A 19,573-nucleotide genomic window follows, 5' to 3' on the forward strand; every position below is an offset into this window, starting at 1 on the left:
CAGTGAACCAGCCTCAACCCCTTACCCTCAGACCTTCCTGTCCCAAGGACGGATGCTGAAAATCCCTCTATCACAATGTGGTCTGGGATTACCCACTAGTAATACAATCCAAAATGCCTCTAGGGTAGCACTATGCAAAGCTCACATTCAAACAAAATTAAGTATATCATATTTAAAGTTTTTGTACGAGGCAAAAACCTGGGAAACTGAAAGTCAGTAAAGGATGAGAGAAAGACGTAAATGGTCTCATACACAGGAAGTCTGAATTTATGGGAGTTTGTTTATTTTTGGAAATGTATCTAACTCAGTCTGCCAAGAAAAAAGAGCAAGGGTTTTTATTTCATCCCTGAGTACCTACTATGTGCACATTTAGTGAGTACCTACTATGTGCCAGGTCTCCTGCTAAAGCCCTGGGCATGCACTGACAGACAGCAAGGGGACATTCCCCCACCTAGTGCGGGAGACACCTCAGCACGTAGTGCCGGAGCTGCTCAGGGCCGTGGAGGCCCGTGGATGACGCGCCCTGAGAGCGCGCAGGATGTGATTCCTCCCAGGAGTCACCTGGGGGTCTGCCTCCATCTCCTTCTCCTCAAACTGCTCCCCTCTGGTTCCCACCACCCCCCATTTCACAGTCCAGTAAAAATGAATAGAGTCAAATAAGACACAAGCCCTTGAGATGGTCTCCAACACTCATCCTTGTTCTTCAAGATCCTGGTCAAAGGCTACTTCCTGGGAGGGGCCTCCCTCAGCTTCCCCGCAGGGAGCTAAGTGGCACCTGTGGGCTGAGCCCGGGGTTCTCTGGGTGCGGGATGTGTTTTCAGCAGAGGGTCTCAGTACGGAGTCAACGCTCAGCTGCGCTCAAAAACTGTGCTAAATCAGAACCGGGACAGCTGACAACCAGTTTAGTCCTTATTTCAGTCTACTAGTGTGCCTCCTCGTCATCCCTCAGGGATATTCTTCACAGCACTGTCACTCTTTTACTACTTACTTCTTTATCTTCTGAGACTATGGACATGCGAAAACATCCAGGAGTGCTTTCCCCTTTCTCCAAAATACTATCAACAGTCTTATTGATGATTGTTCATCCAACAACCACCAGGTGAACATTCTTTGCTGCATCAATGGCAAGGGTCCCCATCTCTCCTCAGAAAGTACTGACAAGTGTATGCCTCCACCAGCATCCCCAGAGTTCCTCCCCTCAGCACCCCTTTCCGCCATCATTGTTCTCCGACCCACCTCTTATCTATCTGAGAAGCAATTAGACAGATGACAACAATGATCATCTTAGCGAATATTTTCCACACAGAGACCAGACTACTTAATTATTCCAAATCTCATCATTTAAGCCTATAACGATGCTTTATGACCTGAGGTTTATAGGTCTCATCAGCTCATTGACTCAGAGGTAGCAGCTTCTTCCCAGACACAATCCTTCCATCCTTAGAGACAGAGGAGCAGGCTGTAATCAGCGTAGAGAAGCGTGTTCTGAGTATCTCAAAACTTGCTCATGTTGAAAGACAAAATTCAGTACTTCTCCTCCCGTCTCTACCCGCCCTGATTGCCCATGCAGAGCAACATCCCTTTCCCTCCGCTCTTGAGCTAAGCAGTCTTCACAGAGAAAGAAGCACCAAATACAGACCAACATAGGGCAGGAAGGCATTGTCCTAGCAAGCCTTGAATGGCGTTTCAGTCTGCATAGACGTGATTCCAAAAGGCAATGAATACAGTCGTGACACTGTAATCCCCAGGAATCTACCAAAATGCCCAGGACATAGAAAGTGTTCATTCCATGGTTGTTGACTGGATGAATGCCAATCAGATAGGTTACTGATAGTACCTTGGAGAAAGGGAAAGATATTGCTGAATGTTTCCTCATATCCATCGTCTCCAAAAATAAGTAACGAAAGAGTGACAGCACTGTGGTGAATGGTAGAGAATATCACAGAGGAATGATGGTGAGAAGCAAACTGTAGCATGAGATAAGGACTGAATTAGTTGTCAACTCAGCTGTTCCAACGCTCATTAACTCTGTCGATGTCACTAACGCATCTAGCCCCAGTTTCCTCATCTGTTTTAAGGGTATTGCAATGATTGGAGTTCTGGGGTCTTGAAGGTCCTTTAAACCCTGAAATGCAATGCTTCTTCTCCCTCCTGAATATCAGCATGGCATGGCTTTTGTACATTAAGAGGCTGAACGATTTCTTCAAATGAACTTTAATGGGAAACCATTGTGTAAAAAATAAAAGCCAACATTGTTGAGTTTTCAGAGGAGGTCCTCATCAGAAAGGGGGAGGGAAGCCCTTCTTTCCACACTCTAAGAAATTGAGGAACAAGTTGAAGAAAAACAATCAAATATGAAGGTAAAAACAGAGTTGAAGGGAGGGGCTGTAACTCTAAGTGTCCAACAGACTTGCTAATACTGTTCGTCCAGACCTCAAGTCATGGTGAGGCAGGCATGAACAGGTGTTCTATATTTTCTTTGAAATTCTGATGTGGTCTTTGATTAAAAAATAAAATAAAAATAACATATAGAATCTTGGGAAGCCGTGTCTCCTAAACAGCCTGTAAAGCTCACAGTTTCACAACAATCAACCACAATGCAGGTGCCCCCATGACGAATCATCATTTTTCTCCAGAGAGAATGCATTCTATGATCTAGTGGGAAAAAATGATGGTGTGACATTTCATGATGGGTGGGAAAGCTCCCTATTATTTTTAGAAATTTTCCATGTTTTTGGATTGAAGATAAAAAATTATATTTCACCTTAGAGATGGTTCAACAATATCCACAGAATTCAAAAAATTGTTAGTGTTTATTTCTGGTCATAAAAGTGATACAAAATCGAACTCTGCATATTAGGATGTCTGCGATAACTGAACATTTTCCTTGACATATGCAGTAATACATAATTTCAAAAATTTTTACATTTGTCGGAGTCAAACAGTGGTAATATTCTATTAAGTGTTAATTTTGCCTCAGATGGTATCATTTGTGTCTCCAAGAAAACCCAGATAACTGAGGAGGGAAGTAAACACCTTTCTTTTTGTGCATGAAAGAAATTATCACCATCATCATCATATATTAAGAATCCGTCTTCACTGATCAGCCACTGGTCTGAATGGCATACTCCTGACACACTGGAGTGGATTATCTCTAACTTCTTGCATTAACCTGTTTGAGGAAGAGTGCAGAAACGTTTTGTTTTAAATAGCTCATTGTGGCAAGTCTGGAATCTTTTCAAAACTGGGCTGCCCAACTGCAAATTCAAATAATATGGTTGAGAGACTCGACCCCATTAAGCTTTTGAATTCCTCCATTGAATAAAGAATTTTATGCCAACAGGATATGATTAACCATTTACTAATTTTATAACCATAAAGTGACTCACATGAGGCTGAGAGTAAGAATCTTGACAGAAGAAAGCACAGTGTGGTTGATGGACGTAATGACAGGACATTTACTGATAAAACTGATAAGCCACTGGCCACACATGGTCATGATTCTGAGTCATTGCTTAGGTACCTGGAATCTACCTTGAGAGTTAATATTTTCAGAAGTCTAAGCTTATGATGTATATTATATAAACAATAATAAAATAAGTGACTTCTTCCTTGTGATTGATAGGAAAACAGAAGAATGTAAATTAAACTTAAAAACAGGATCTAAATATTCACTGCTATGATGAATTATAATGTCTGCTGTGCCCCCTTGAAATTAACCATGGCCTTAAAACTGCAAGAAATGTATTGAGAAGCAAAGACCATTATCTCATAAAATGTGGGTAGATTAAAATAAAAGAAGTAAACTTGGTAGTGGACATAGAAAATACCTAATCTGAATTTTATTATGCTAATTTAATTGCTGGTTTACAAAGTTGATAGACCCCTCCTCTCTGTCCTGCCTCCAGCGTCCACCTCAAAGGCCTGACGGAACAGGAAAGCAGAAGTCTGACTCCACGTTGATCTGTTTCTTTAACTTTTATATTCTGTTGCTTTTGCTACAAGTTCATCCCTTAGGGGATGGTGCCCATAAGCTTAAATGATACATACGGCCGTCTCTGGGAACCCCGCCTCCCAGGTAATGAGTGTTAAACTGAAATGCCTTTGTTTAGCTCCTGGGAAACAACCTGATCAGACCATCCTGTGAATGACCAGGAAGGCAGAAATTAGCACCTCCCCTCTGGAGGCTGATGGGAAACAGGAACTGTTTGACTGTACTCCCTCCCCTATTAGTATAAAAGAAGCCTGAATTCTAACCCAGGCAAGAGGCTTCTTTGGGACACTAGTCTACCATCTTCTTGATCTGCTCTGGCTTTCCAAATAAAGTTGTTATTCCCTCCTCCAACTCATCTCTCAATTTACTGGCCTGTCCGGCAGTGAGCACTATGCGCTTGGACTCAGTAACACAGGTACAGAGAAGGCTTTCAACAGGCCACTCAAATGAATGAATATATGAACAAGTGATTCAAGATATTAATTACTTTGAAACCAGAAGTATAAATGTGGCAGTCACACCCATGGGCTCCCAGTGGGAGAGACGGCCAGTAAGTGTGTGTGTGTGTGTGTGTGTGTGTCTCCATGCGTGTGTGGTCGGCAGGGAGGGGAAACAGCAGAGACCAAGGACAACATCTTAGAAAACAACCACCTTCTGAGTAAGGGAGGAGGAAGTGGAAACAGTGATGGAAAAAGTGAAGTTTAGGGAGAAGGACGCTGTTCAGAAGTGTTAAACCTGCAGAATTAAAAGGCGGTGAGAACTAAAGGAAGTGTCTGGGACACTCAAAGCCGTTTCAGAAGAGTACTGGGAACAGACATTCGGCTGCCAAGAGCATAAATGGTGGGGGATGAGGTGGTTCTAGAAGCCGTGAGCGGGGAGGAAGGACTACAGACGAGGCCTTGACGGGATGGATGAGGCGGGCGTCAGTCGGAGGCAGGCGGTCTCAGTAAGGAAAGCAGGAAGAGAGAAGCAGGCTGACCCTGCGAGCAGGTGGACTGGCCAGCTGCCGGCTTTCCAGTTAGTCTCCCAGACTGTGTCCCCGCAGCGCCAGCCTCCTCGGGAAAGCCGCCTCCTTCTGCAGCACCCTGCTCACCCAGGGCCGTGCCAACGGCTGGCACGTGCTGGGCAAAGGAAAGCCCCGGGTGATCGGGGGCTGAGGGAACAGAGATTCCCAGCTGAAAGAAGGGAGAACCCATCTTTTTTCAAAACTGGAGTAATAGAAAAGATGACACACATCCATTTCATAAACTTTAAAATGTCATCTTTTTAAAAGTTGTAAAATGATCTCCCATTTGTTTTCCATAAGAAGGAAGAATAAAAATCACAAGAATAAAACACATAAAAGTAACATATCCAAATATAAGCCAGGGCTTTTGTCACATAGGGTCAATGTCAACGAAGGAGTCCGCCAACCATAAGTAATTTTAAAAATCAAATCATTCCTTGAGCTTCGTGAAGAACGTAAAAAGAGATCCAAAGTACAATCTGCGGCAACGCTTTAGGGCCGCCTGCCTCTCACCTCTGCCTCTCAGCCGTCTTGAAGGGCTTTGCTCAGTTTTGCTCCCTGACCCCCATCCCCCGCTCTCCACCACCTCACCCTCCAGCTCCCCCAGAGCCCTCTCCAAACCCTGTGCTCACCTCCTCCTTCCTCACGCCCACCACAGCCTCCCCCTTCTCCACAGTCTGCATCAAGAGAGCCCAGGAATATTCCAGAAGACATTTATCCTTTGCACACAAAGGAAGGGGTGAGCCAAAGCGATCTCCCCCTTTGGCTACATATGCAAGAGTGGATGACATCATATGATGTTCAGCACTTCCATTCAGTGTCAGTTAACTCCTCCCTTTGAGAAATAATGCCAAGTTGAGGAGGAATTTTGAGCTACCCATAAATCCTTCACCTGGCTCAAATGGTTCCGGAAACAACACATCCATTTAATATCTCCTGCTTGTATGCATTCCTTAGTGTCTGTCTCAGTAAAAGAAAAAAATATATATATATATATATGTATGTATTTTTTAAGGAGGGAAAGAGGATGACAAATAAATTTGATGAATGGAAAAGAAACACATAATTAATGAGAATAAAAAAGAATTAGATAACTCTATGTCCTTGGCTAAGTTGTGCAGGGGTGTGTGTGTGTGTGTCTGTACAGCTAATAAGTGAATACCCTATCTTTTCACTTGGACTAGGAAATACAAACCCTCTATTTCACTAAATTAGCTCCTAGTGATCATATGTCTTCCTTTTCCCCTAAAAATTCAACCTTGAAAAACAGAAATTTCACATGGATAAATCCATTATGCAACTTTCATTAACTTCATAAAGATATAAAATGACCCAACCAAAAGACATATTTTTAGTGACAGCTAAATTAATATTTTAAACTGAACTGAAGAATTCAGAACATTTCAAATCATATAAAATGCCTGTTTTATAGGACTAAAACCAATGAAGCCCCTAACTCAAGAGGGCAGAGAATTATGAATATTAACAAAAGTACACCCTCCTCTTTCAAACAGTATAAGCTTAGACCTTAGATGGAGACATTTGAACTCACCACCATAAAACATATTTTGCATGGCAAAGTTACATTTTCCATAATAAAGAGCAGTGAAATTTTTTTAATGGTCCTTACATGAGCTCAGGCTTTCAAGATATCCCATCTAAGGAGAGACCACACAGGAATAACATGGTGCACTGGGTCCATTTTGCTTAAGTGATGTTCCAACTGTAGACAAATCTTCCGGAGAAATACAGAGTTCTCAATATCCAGCATACAAAGAGTCTTAGGACATGATTATAACTTCCTTATCTCGTCTCAAATCAAGTGAAATGATTTTCAGGTAATATGAGATCCAAAATCAATACAAAGATGTAAGGGGATCTACTGGCCTAAACTGTAAACGGGAAAAAGTCCTGGGCAAATAAAGAAGAAAGCAAAGTGAACATTCTTGGAGGTTGGGGGGAGGTCTTTTATTTGCTGGTCTTTTGTTTTTCTGTGACTCTCCTTCCTCAACAAACTTCTTCCAAACCCCTGCTGGGGCGACTGTTTTCCTTCCACCCAGGCCGTCACCACCTGGGTCTCCCTGGGAAAAGGCGGTCTTCTCAATAACACCTTCTATTCCAAATCTTTCCCATTTTTTTTGCCGATCCAAATTTGCTATTGTCTCGGGCTTTATTTTTGCCCATTAAATACGTACTTCTGAGAGTAATCTGGAGCGTGCTTCTCCTCTGGACGGTGCTGGTCCAGCAGGACGATGTATTTAACAGAGGAAAACATGATGGCTTCGGATGCAATAGAAGATGCTGTGAGTGAGTGTGGGTGTATCTGGTGAGAAGACAGTGACTGTGAGTGCAGCCTGGACTACAAAATGTCCCTGGAGCCGTGGACGAGGACTCTTGAAAAATCACTTATATCTGGAATCTAAAAAGAAAGGAAAGAAAAGGAAAGAAAAGGAAGAAAGAAAGAAAACACAAATGGACTCTTTTACAAAACAGAGACAGACTCATAGGCATAGAAAACCGACTCATGGTTACCGGGGGAAAAGGGGTGGGGGGTAAATTGAGAGTTTGGGACTTGCAGATACACACTACTATGTATAAAATAGATAAATAACAAGGTCCTACTGTACAGCACAGGGAGCCACATTCACTATCTTATAATAACCTATAATAAAAAGAATATGAAAAAGAATATACATGTATAACTGAATCACTATGCTGTACACCAGAAATTAACGCACCTTTGTAAACCAACTACACTTCAATTAAAAAAAGGAAAGAAATTCAAGTAAAACTCTTTGAAGACGTCGAGAAACCTAACAGTCATGATTCCGCACAGCCAATTACAGTCAAATACATTCTGTCCAGCTGTTGGGCTGTCGTGTCAATACCCAAACGACTCATTTGAAATTTTCAATGTAACCATTGGAAAGAGTGGGCCCACTCCTTGGAGGAAGGATCGATCTATGCAGGCAAGAAAAAGGTTTTGAAAGGTTTGATTAAAAATCAAAGTTTTTAACAGAGAGGTAAATGGAGTGACAGTAACACCCACAGGTCTGGCTTTCATTAAAGATTTTCACTCAGTATTTTTTTTTTTTCTAGGAGCATGTTGTTGAGAGAGAAGAAAACACAGAGACTAATGACTCTGGCACAAGACTTCTTGTTTATTGATTACCACCAGGACTGGATTTTCGGACGTGTGTCCTGGTAGACATTCAGACTGCCAAAAATGAAACCATGCATCATACGTTGAGCAAAAAATGCTGTCAAATTACAAAGGCAATAAATTTGCACTCAGTAAAACTGAAGGGCTTTTTTTGTACAGTACACTTTGTGCAGTGAGATGACTACTGGGGTAGGAATAAAACATAAGAGTCCTTTCCACACAGGGACTCATCGCTGTATACAAGTTATCAAAAAACGCCTGGGACAACACTCAGAGTGAAACGTGGACTGAATTTACTATGGGGGACAGGAAAACAAGTTGCCACATCAGGCGAAATGTTCTTGCAAATATAATCCCCTCTACAACTGGAGTTTTGGGGTCCTTACCAGAAGGAAGCAAAGCTACATTAACTGTGATTAAAACAGACCACGAGTCACGCTGTCCGTCTTGTTCCTAATCCCTCCTGAGCGAGGTGGGCTGTGAAGGAGGCAGGTGAGAAGTGAGGAGGCAGGATGTGGGGACAGCTGGGGACCAGCTGAAATCAAAGGGCAGCCTGGAGACCAGTAGGGGGTAGACAGGGGACCTGGTCAATGTCGAGCAGCGCTGGTTTTTTCTGCCCTGGGAAAGAGAAGGAAACAGCTGTGCTTTGAGCCGGGTCTCTGTTTAAACCCCAGGACCGGCCATAGCTCATTTGTTCCCTAATGAAATCCAGAGTGGACACTTTTATATTGAGCGTTCTCTATAATCTCCTGTCCAGCAAATGAAAGTCCACATCAACATCTGGCCCTGCCGAGAAGTCCAATACATCACTTAGAAAAACGCAGGGATACTGTGAAGATTGATTCAGCCAGGAAGAGACTGCTTTAAAATCTCTCCCGAGTTTAAGCTACAGCTTTATTTAGAATAGTCCTCCTAACACGCAGAAAGGAGGACTTTTATTCCTCTGGGATGATCCCCAGTTTTTTTGTATTAGTCACGTGGACTCGGCAGGCAGAACAGCACTTCTCCAAGGGTTTTAGTTTTATTAAGTGTGTGCCTCGCGAACACTCCGTTTAGGTTGTTGGCTTACTGTCTGTCGGCTGCGGCTGCGGGAGCTGCTTGATTTGCTTTGGAGCCCCAGAGACCGGGGCAGGACGTGCCTTCTGGCGAACCCTGGGACAATCAGGCCGCTCTCAGTATTCGTTTCCTCGCAGATCTGCAGGTCGGGTGTCTGGGTCGGCTGGTGTCTCTGCTCCGGGTCTCACAGGCCCGAAGTCTAAGGGTTGGTCCACTGGGCTCCCGTCTGAAGGCCCTGGAGAAGAATGTCCTGCTGCGTCAGTCCAGGTGTTGGCAGAAACCAGGCCCTTGCGGTTGTAGGACTGAGGTCCCTGCTTCCTTGCTGACTGCCAGCTGGGCCTGCAGTTAGCTTCCAGAGGCCTTTCCCCGGTCCTCACCTGTGGCCCCTAAGCTCAGAGCCAGTAGCAGTACCTCGGGTTCTTTTCACTCATAGCATCTCCATGACTCCCCCTTCAGCTGCATCCCTCACTTCCAGCTCCTGAGCTCTCTTCTTCTTCTTTTTAATTGAAATATTGTTGATCTACAAGGTTGTGTTAGTTTCAGGTCTACAGCACAGTGATTCATTTATACATATATATAAAAATTCTTCTTCAGATTCTTTTCCATTATAGGTTATTATAAGTTATTGGATATAATTCCCTGTGCTATACAGTAGGTCCTTCTTGTTTGTCTATTTTTTCATATATAGTAGTGTGTATCTGATAATCCCAAACTCCTAATTTATCCCTCCCCCACCTTTCCCCTTTGGTAACTATAAGTTTGTTTTCTGTCTGTGAGTGTTTCTGTTTTGTAAATAAGTGATTTGTATCATTTCACACATATAGTATTTTTCTTCCTCTGACTTACTTCATATGATAATCTTTAAGTTCATCCATGTTGCTGCAAAAGGCATTATTTTATCCTTTTTATGGCTGAGTAGTATTCCGTTGTATAAATATACCACAGTTTCTTTATCCAGTCATCTGTCAATGGACATTTAGGCTGTTTCCATGTCTTGGCCATTGTAAATAGTGCTGCTATAAACATTGAGGTGCATGTATGTTTTCAAATTAGAATTTTCTCTGGATATATGCCCAGGAGTGGGATTGATGGATCATATGGTAATTCTACATTTAGGTTTTTAAGGAACCTCCACACTGTTCTCCACAGTGGCTGCACCAAATTAAATCCCCACCAATATTGTAGAAGAGTTCCTTTTGAGAGAGCACTTTTCTTTTTAGGGCTCATGTGATTAGGTTGAACCCACCTGAGAAATCCAGGATTATTTAACCATTTTCAGGTCCATAATCTTCATTATATCTGTAAAGGCTCTTTTGCCATGCAATGTAACATGCTCAGGTTCTAGGGACCAGGGCCTGGGCCCAGGCACAGGGTGGTGGGGGGAGAGTAGCAACATCACTCTGCCCACCCTGGTCTCGGAATAAGGCTGGGTGATCAATTCCTAGGCACAGCTAATGCACCATGAAGGAGAGTCAGTTCTGGGCTGTCTTGAAAAAGAGGAAGATGTTCCAGCAGACTATTTTCTTCTGGGTCCACTGTATTTTCAGAACGGTAAATATTTTATCTTAAAGCAGCATAATATCATCTTACCTTTGTGTTTAATACTATGCACCTCTGCTCTGTATAATACTATGTATGTATGTGTGCATGTGCGTGTGTGTGTGTGTACTCATTTCTTCTCTTAAATAACAAATCCAAGAGTTATATTATGATTCTAGCTTTTCAGATTAAAAACCTGAAATTTAGAAAGGGTAAATAACTAGTCTAAGTTCACACTGTAAATGTACAGAGACAGTCCCTGAACGAGGCAGTCTGGATGCCAACATAGAAAATTTACTCTATCGCATCAACTTGCACAGAAATGTTGCTCATAGACGTCCTGATACAGCGAAGTCATAAAAAATGAAGTTGCAGTGAGGACACACCTCCTCACGTAGCTCTCCATGTTTCACCAGCGTACAGAAATTATAAGTCCTCCCCCCACCAAAATTTGGTAAAAACAGAAAAAAAATGTAATAAATTTAAAAATGCCCAAAATGTTTTTCCAGAATGTAAAGTTCAAACAATTTTTAAAAAGAAGAAGGAATTATGTGCACTCTCTAACCTTTATCTATTGAAACCATCTTTCTAAGTCCATCAGGTAAAAATTTATTACCAAGTACTAAACTTTTTTTTCCTGTTTTTTCCTTTTTCTATTTAAAAAAAATATATATTGCCTTAATTGGCAGGGGAGGGATGTGAAATCTAGGTCATGGGTATTTCTCTGTAACTACTCAGCCTCCAAATGTCAGATTAAAAATATTGATGAATGAAGAAACACATAGTAGCTGCTACAGAGGCTCCGAGGAAAGGAAACAGTCTCTTACACGATCTGAGAAGAGGTACCCAAAACAAGCACGTGTGCGAAGAATTTGTTTTGAATGAGATTTTTTTAATTTTAAAAGATCTTTATGATCATCATTTTTTTAAGTCTTTCCTAATGAGAAAAGGTAGATTTGATGCATTTAGTTTTAAAGACTATAAAACCTTACTCAAGTGTCCAGTAAGTGGCTGAGAAAGGATTAAAAATTTGTTACTGACAGTAATTAGTTCTGTCTAAAACGTTTCACATAAAATGGGTTGAAAGTCAGAAATCACATTGGGGGAAGAAAATAATAACCCAATAAGAGAATGTGATTTCCAAACCATTTCAGCTGACATGAAACCTTGTCTTGAAAGTATTTAATTCCTCTAATTAACATCATAAAATAGGAAGAATCAAAGGAATATGAGCTCTAACTTTAATTTTAAATAAAATAAAATAAAATGTAACTAATAATAATTAATTTAAGATACTTTTGCAGGGAAACTGGCAGGATTTGGGATAAAGAGAAAGAAAGAAGGGAGAGGAGACTAGAAAAAGAACACGAATGAAGCTCCCAGACTCAGCACCACGCCTCAAAGCCGGTCTGCACTTGGGGAGAGAGCAGATAAAAAACAAAATGAAAAACTGTCTCTGATTACAAATTTAAGCAAAATAAATATAGAAAAGAAAGGTTTTCTTCAAACAATCCAGGCATGACTTAGGCAGAGCATAAAAGTTTATTTGAATTCAACTGTATATTTTCTTACTAAAGGAGGTTGTCTGCGCACTCTGGTTCAACTACTTTCTGGGGAAAAACTTACAATTCTTGGAGGTAACAGAACTGGCCTGTCTTGGGCTCCAGGTCCTTCAATTTCCACATCAATGCTCATTCCACGGCACCAGACAAGGAGAAAGCAAGTTTGATAAATGGCACCATAGGCAGTGAAAAGCAAACGACAAGAAAACATTTTTATTAAAAATAAAAGAATCCAGAGGTTGTCCTGAAAATCCTTTCCCTCTAATTTCTACTCTTTTAAAGGTTCCTTTTCAATCAATGATACAAGTTTTTCAATAAAGAGCAATCAATATGCCTTCATTACACACCTCCTGCGACTAGAATGTTTCACATTCTTACAGCATCACAAAAGAAATACTGTTTCAATCTTTAACAACAAAAAAAGCGTCATTCTGATGACTATTTGAGATTCCAGAAGACTGACAGTCCTATGCAATCTGATACTGAATGGCATTTTCTAGGATTGTTGCTAAAAATATTTATTTTTAAAATTTCACTTTATAAAAGTAGTATTTTGGGATAAATCAAAAAAAGTTTTTAATCAAAAATTTTTAGAAAGCAAAAGATATAAATTGACCCAGCAGTTTACCCATTTCTCCCACCTCTTAGCCCCTGCCTCTGACAATAACCAACCTATTTTCCATATTTATGGGTTTGGGTTTTTTTTTCAGATTTGACACATAAGAGAGATCATACAGCACTTGTCTTTTCATGTTTCACTTATTTTACTTAGCATGAAAACTTTTAGGAGCATCCATGTTGTCAGAAATGGACATGTCATTCTTCTTTATGGCTGTATAATTTATAGATGGATGGATGGATGGATGGATGGACGGACAGACAGACAGACACATAGAATCACAAATTCTTTGTCTATTCATTCACTGATGGATACTTTGGTTGTCTCCCCATCTTGGCTATTGCAAACGATGCTGCAAAAAAACATGGGGGTGCAGATATCTTTTTGAGTTAGTGTTTTCATTTAATTTTCTTTGGATAAATATCCACAAGCAGAATTGCTAGATCATATGGTAGTTCTATTTTTAATTTTTTTGAGGAACTTTTTTACTTTTATCATAATGGCTGCACCAATTTACATTCCCACTAACACAGGATTTTTTTCTCCACATCCTGGCCAACACTTGTTTTTTCTAGTCTTTCTTATAATAGCCTTTCTAACAGGTGTAAGGTGATAGTTTATTGTGGTTTTAATTTTCATTTCCTTGATGATTAATGATGTTAAGCATCTCTTCACACACCTACTGGCCATCTATATGTCTTCTTTGGAAAAGTGTCTTTTCAGATCCTCTGCCCATTTTTTAACTGGATTTTTTTTTTTTTTGCTATAGAGCTTTGTGAGTTATTCACATATTTTGAATGTTATCCCCTGTGAGATACATGGTTTACAAACATCTTCTCCCATTCAGGGGGTTGCCTCTTTCATCATGTTAATATTGCAGAAGTTTTGAGTTCAATGTTGCCCCACTTGTTTATTTTTGCTTTTGTTGCTTTTGCTTTTGGTGTCACATTCAAAAAATTATCTCCAAAGATCTGTGTCAAGGAGCTTTACAGTCTGTGTTTCCTTCTAGAAGTTTTATGGTTTCAAGTCTTACATTTAAGTACTTAATCCAAGTTAATGTTTGCACATGCATGTGGCTATCGAATTTCCCACTGACGAGACTGTACTTTTTCTATTGTATATTCTAGGCTCCTTTGTCATAAATTAATTGACCATATATGTGTGGGTTTATTTCTGGACTCTCTCTTCTGTTCCACTGAGCTATCCGTTTTTATGCCAACATCATGTTGTTTTGATTACTGTGGCTTTGCAATATAGTTCAAAATCAGGAAGCACTGTGCCTCCAGCTTTGTTCTTTTTCCCTCAAGAGTGCTCTGGATATTCTGGGTCTTTTGTGGTTCCATACAAATTTTAGAATTGCTTGTTCTATTTCTGTGCATTTTCTTGAATGATTCCTACTTAACATTCTTCTCTCTACCTAACATTATTTGTAAGTCATTGTTCGATACATACCACTTTTTTTTCTGGAGAACAGCCTAATGATTAAGAATGCAGGCTCCGAATTCAGGCTGCCTGATTTAGAAGCTCAGTTTTTAACTTTGGTCAGTTATTTAACGGCTTTTGTTCCATCCTTGTAAATGTGTTTAATAACAGTACTACCTACTTCATAGGGCTGCAGTGACCAGGAGGATAATGTATGTAAAATACTCGCAGCAGTCTGGGCACAGACAGGCAGTCCACAAGCATCTGTTGATTTATTTTCTTTATATTATCCTTCTAGTTCTTTACTATGTTTCCAGCCGTCTTGCCTTTCTAGTTTGCTGCTTCCAATGGGGTCTTCATTTCGATTTTGCTATTCAATATATTTTGTGAACACTGCCAACTTAGGTTTTATCTCCTTCTGTTGTCTTGCGATGACTTCTGCCAGCTTTGCGTCGAGATGTGCTTTATAAAAGTGTGTGATTCATTTTCTTTTAGTGTCTTGACATAAATCACTTTCTTCCCCCTTCTCTTTTATTTCTGAGTGAGGTGACTTCTTCCAGAAGAAGCTACTAGCAAGAGCTTCCTGAGACGGGAGGGCTCAGGGATCTCCAGCCCCGAGGCATGTGTGTGACTGTGAACAAATGGCAGAGTAGTTAGCGCTGTCGTTGTTTGGTAGAAGGAAATAGCATTTTCTGTTACAGGGAATTCCTGATTTTGTGAGCGATTTGGAATTTTATTGTTTCCAGGAAGAATGGGTAGGTCTTTGAAAGTAAATATGACTGGCAAGGAGGCATAATTGGAGGTAAGGGAATTGGAACAAGAGGCCATACCATCAACAAAGGTGAAAGAATGATAAAGGATGCTGTGAGTCAGAAGAATGTGGGATGAGAACGAAGACTCACTGCAAACCCACTGTGTCTCACACACCAGGCATTTCCCCCGCAATAGACTCGAGAAATATGTTAGTACTTCCAAGAATTATTTACCTTATAAAATCAGAGTAATTTTTTGACAGTGATGAGAGGGGGGGAATCCTTCAGGCACCTTCCCAACAGTGTGGTTTTACTCTGGAGCAGACATAAGTGAAGGTGAGTCATTTCTTAGCCAAAGTCATAGTTCTTAATAACAGGTGATTTTTTAAAAAATCTTTTTGATTCTCTATAAAACAGTTGTACATATTATTTAACAAAATATTTACTTTTAGAATCATTTGGTGTGTTACATACTAGGCAGATATTTCATAATTTTGTATCTTGAAGGTAAGTGTCTTTCATAGACTGTATCATAAAGGAAAGACTGAAAACATTTGTGACTAGACCACCCTATGTATTAGCATTTAATTCATCACATCTCCGTTGGTAATGGAGAATGCAGCCTGGACAGGAAAAAGAACCTGAAAGAGAGACCTAGGAAGCACCTGAACCAGGAATCAAGGATGGAAGGCATAAAGTTGTCGTGATGATATTTTCTTGATCGTATTCAAAGTAACTGATGGGCTGATGTTAGGGAGTACAATGAAGAGGAGGATGAGTCAGTGAGCAAAGGTGGTCTTTTGGGTTTTGATTTTTGTTTGTTTTATGTTTTAGATCATTGGTAACTGCTGAGGCCACCGGCAAGAAAGGGACTGCAGTAGATAGAAGAGCTTCTCCTGTTGATATGGCAAGGAGGTTGGGTTTTCATTTTGAGGTGTGTGGGGGACTCTCAGGCAACAGCTCCCCAGGTAAGCTAGATATTTAGTAGTTAACGGCATCAAAGTACTTTTTTGTCCTCTGGGTGCATTTTAAGCAGGTAGAGAAGAGGGCCAAGGGCAGAATCTGGGGGAAACACAAGCATTAGCATTGACCTGTTCAGAGAAAAGATCCAGAACAAAGGTATGCATGAAGAAAAAGTAACTGAGGGAACGTAATAGGAAAAAGACTGGGAAGATGGGAATTTAAAGACAAAAGATGACAGTCAATGGTATCAAACAGCATAAGGATCAACAAGGAAGTGAATTAAGAAAAGAATGTAAATATAAATTAAGAGTGTTTTTTTTTTTTAATGGTGGTACTGGGGATTGAACCCAGGACCAGATGCATGTTAAGGATGTGCTCTACCACTGAGCTATTTCCCACTCCTAAATATAAATCAATATTAAAATCAACCCAAGTATTCTCTTCCCAGTCTTGCTTCTGGTTGAAAAAAATCATTCAGTGGAGACTGTTCAGTCCATTACAAGTATCCTTACTTGAAAAGCAAACTCTAGTTGCAACAGGTACCTCTACATACCTTCTGGACTGGCTAAAATTGGAAAAAGACAACACCACATGTTGGCGGGGAACTGGTGCGTACACTGGAGTGTAAATGAGTTTTGAAAACTGGCAGTTTCTTCAAAAGCTGAACATTCACCTACTTTATGATCAATGATTGTAGTGCTGGGTATTCACTAAAGAAAAATAAAAATGCATGAAAATAAGAACTCTTATACAAAAAGGTTCGTATCAACTGTATTTACAATAGTCAAAAATTAGAAAGAACCCAAAAGGATAGTGGATAAGCCAAACTTGGTATGAAAGTACAGTGGAGTAAAACCTTGCACTCGAAAGGAAAACTGACATGCAACACCACAGATAGATCTCAAACAACCTAACAGAACCAAATATTGACAATAAAAATGACACATGGAAATTGAAAGTTCTCATGAGTGTTCAATCAAAGTTACTTTCTAATGTATCCAGGGGAAGGATTCAGGCAAAGATGGTGGACAGGAGATTAGAGTGGTCAACAGACTAGGAACATTGACATTGAAGAACAAGTTTAATGAAGAAGGGAAGTGAACAAGTAGAAAGATAAGAACTGTGGTTAGAAAGTTCAAACTTCCCAACAGTTCCAAGGGATGACAAAATCTAGATTTTAGAATGGAAATAGTTTGCTAAGTGAGAAAGGGAGAAAAGTCATTTGAAGTGAAGGAAGCCAAAGATTTGCGTGGCTAGGGCACTGGCTCCACTGCATCACAGAATTGGTGAGCAGACTACCCAGTGTATGAGCTGAAGAGTCAAGGCCCTGATGAAGCAGGATGTAAGCAGCTGGAGATGAAGTAATTTTCAGGAGAATCTCTCCAAGTCACCAGAACAGAGGTAGCTTTTACAACTGCTCTCCACATTTCTAGCAAAAACCAAAATCTACATGTGAGACCCCTTTTTATACCAACTGTGTACAATTATTTTTGCCTTCCATTCATTGGGTAAAAGGTCCTAAATTTGAAGCCTTGAGTGAATTTTTTCATTCATCAAAATGAATGTAATTGTCAGCCCTTGCTCATAATTGAGACACTGAATGGTGAGGACTAAGTTGCGACAGCAGAGTTAATTTCTGGTGTGGGCTCTGTGAAGACGCTGCGGCTCCGCCACGATTAGACAACGCTGCTGCTCATTCTGGCCGGGACCAGGCTGGGCCGCCCTTCCGATACTGGCATGAAACACACAAGAACTTCATGACTCATTAGAGGCAGAAAGTCAGGCCTCTTGGCCACGACCTAAAGGGGCCAGTTAGGTTGGGGTGATGAATAACCGCGTCCTCACTGGCGCTGCCCCTCGCTGATCTGGGGTGGCGGCAACGGCAAGATACTAACATACTCACTGCACCCCTGGAACTTAACGGAAAGACTCGTCCCTGCTTATTCCACTGAATGCAGTCCTAGAGATGATTTCTAATTCTGCCCATTTACTTGAAGGACTTTATTGAATTGTACAAAATGAACAAGGCAAAAATTAATATCTCAATTTCTTGAGAAAGGATTTGGAGCTACTTAGACATATTAACGGATTTTTGTTGTTTGGATTTCTTGCTTCTGTTTTTCTTATTCTACAATTAAATGGTCTTGATGCCACCTCTCTGGATGCTAGCTATTATCATTGCAGGGTGGGAAGATGGGGTAAACGGAGAATGGATATTTAACTCGTAAATAATGCGAATATAAATACATTTTCATACAACATTCCTTTTGGTGATGATTTTACTACCACATAACTGAGATGTGCTCATTTTTTAATAAACAGACTATTTTTCTATCCTGGGTTATGTGCTTTCGACATTACATTTCTAAAAGAAAGTTTTAGGTTTTGATCACTATCTTGGAGTTTTAATTTTTAAAGAGGCCTTCAAGATCATTTTCATTTTGAAGCTGATATGACTCTCATGTTTGAATAATATACATAAAGGCGCACGGAGCCAGGGGACCCACCATTCTAGGTCATGTTCACGTTCTGTGTGCATGTGAATGTCCTCTTTCACAATTTTGCTGATGGTTGGTAAATTAAAGAGAGATCTACATGCTGATTAAATCAAGATTTACTGTTAATAGATCATAAAAATGGAACAAGGAAAATGACTTTCAAATTCTGAACTTGCCTACGTACCTGGCAGGAATTGGCTGGGAGGTAGGCATGACTGTGGACTCCTGGTGTAGAAAGGTACTCACTATTATGCTGCACGAGGTGGTTTCAAGTGCCCTTCCGAAGCCTATTTCTGATGCAATGCGGTCCATGCACACAAACACCTACCAGCCTCATGTGCCCACAAGAGCGCGACATAACGAGGTAATCAAATGGCTCAGGCTTAACTCCTCTCCCTAATTCTGACAACACAATAATTTCCCCACCAAATCCTCTTCATCCTATTTCGAGGGAAATCAGCTCGAAGTTGTGGTCCCTGCTTTTCTGAGCTCGGGAGTGATCATGTGACTGAGATCTGGTTAATGGAAGTGAGGGGAAGTCACTATTTCCCCTCAAACTGGAAACAAGTCAAATGTCCATCAGCAGGAGGATGGATAAATAATTGTGGAACACTCATACCAGGGAAGATTACTCAGCACTGAGAGAATTAACGATTAATAAACGTAGCAACCTGGATGAATCTCAAAATAGTCATGCTGAGTGAAGGGCACAAAAAAGAGCACATGTTGTGTTACTCCATAACACAAAAGTCTTGAAAGTACAAACTAATCTACAGTGACAAAAAGCAGATCCAGGGGCTACCCAGGGAGAGGATGTAAAAGGATTGGACGGCGGCATTACAAAGGGGCACGGGGAGAACTTTGGGAGCAAGAACCAGGTTCTCTGTCTTGATTACAATGATGTTTCCATGGGTTTATACATGCGTCAAAGTTTATCACATTGTACACTTTAAATAAGCACTGTTTATTATATGTCAAGTGTACATCATTACAGTTATT

General features: G+C 40.7%; 1 long non-coding RNA gene across 1 annotated transcript; it reads right to left on the reverse strand.

The window, feature by feature from the left end:
• Window positions 1-2,794: 2,794 nt before the first annotated feature.
• LOC140685564 (uncharacterized) lies at window positions 2,795-7,415 on the reverse strand. The gene is made up of 2 exons (XR_012058826.1): window positions 6,631-7,415; window positions 2,795-3,172 (listed from the first exon to the last, which is right to left on the reverse strand). It is a non-coding gene; the product is annotated as an uncharacterized lncRNA (long non-coding RNA).
• Between the last annotated feature and the right edge of the window lie 12,158 nt (window positions 7,416-19,573).

This window comes from Vicugna pacos, chromosome 14 (genome assembly GCF_048564905.1).
Source record: "Vicugna pacos chromosome 14, VicPac4, whole genome shotgun sequence".
Classification (NCBI taxonomy): domain Eukaryota; kingdom Metazoa; phylum Chordata; class Mammalia; order Artiodactyla; family Camelidae; genus Vicugna; species Vicugna pacos.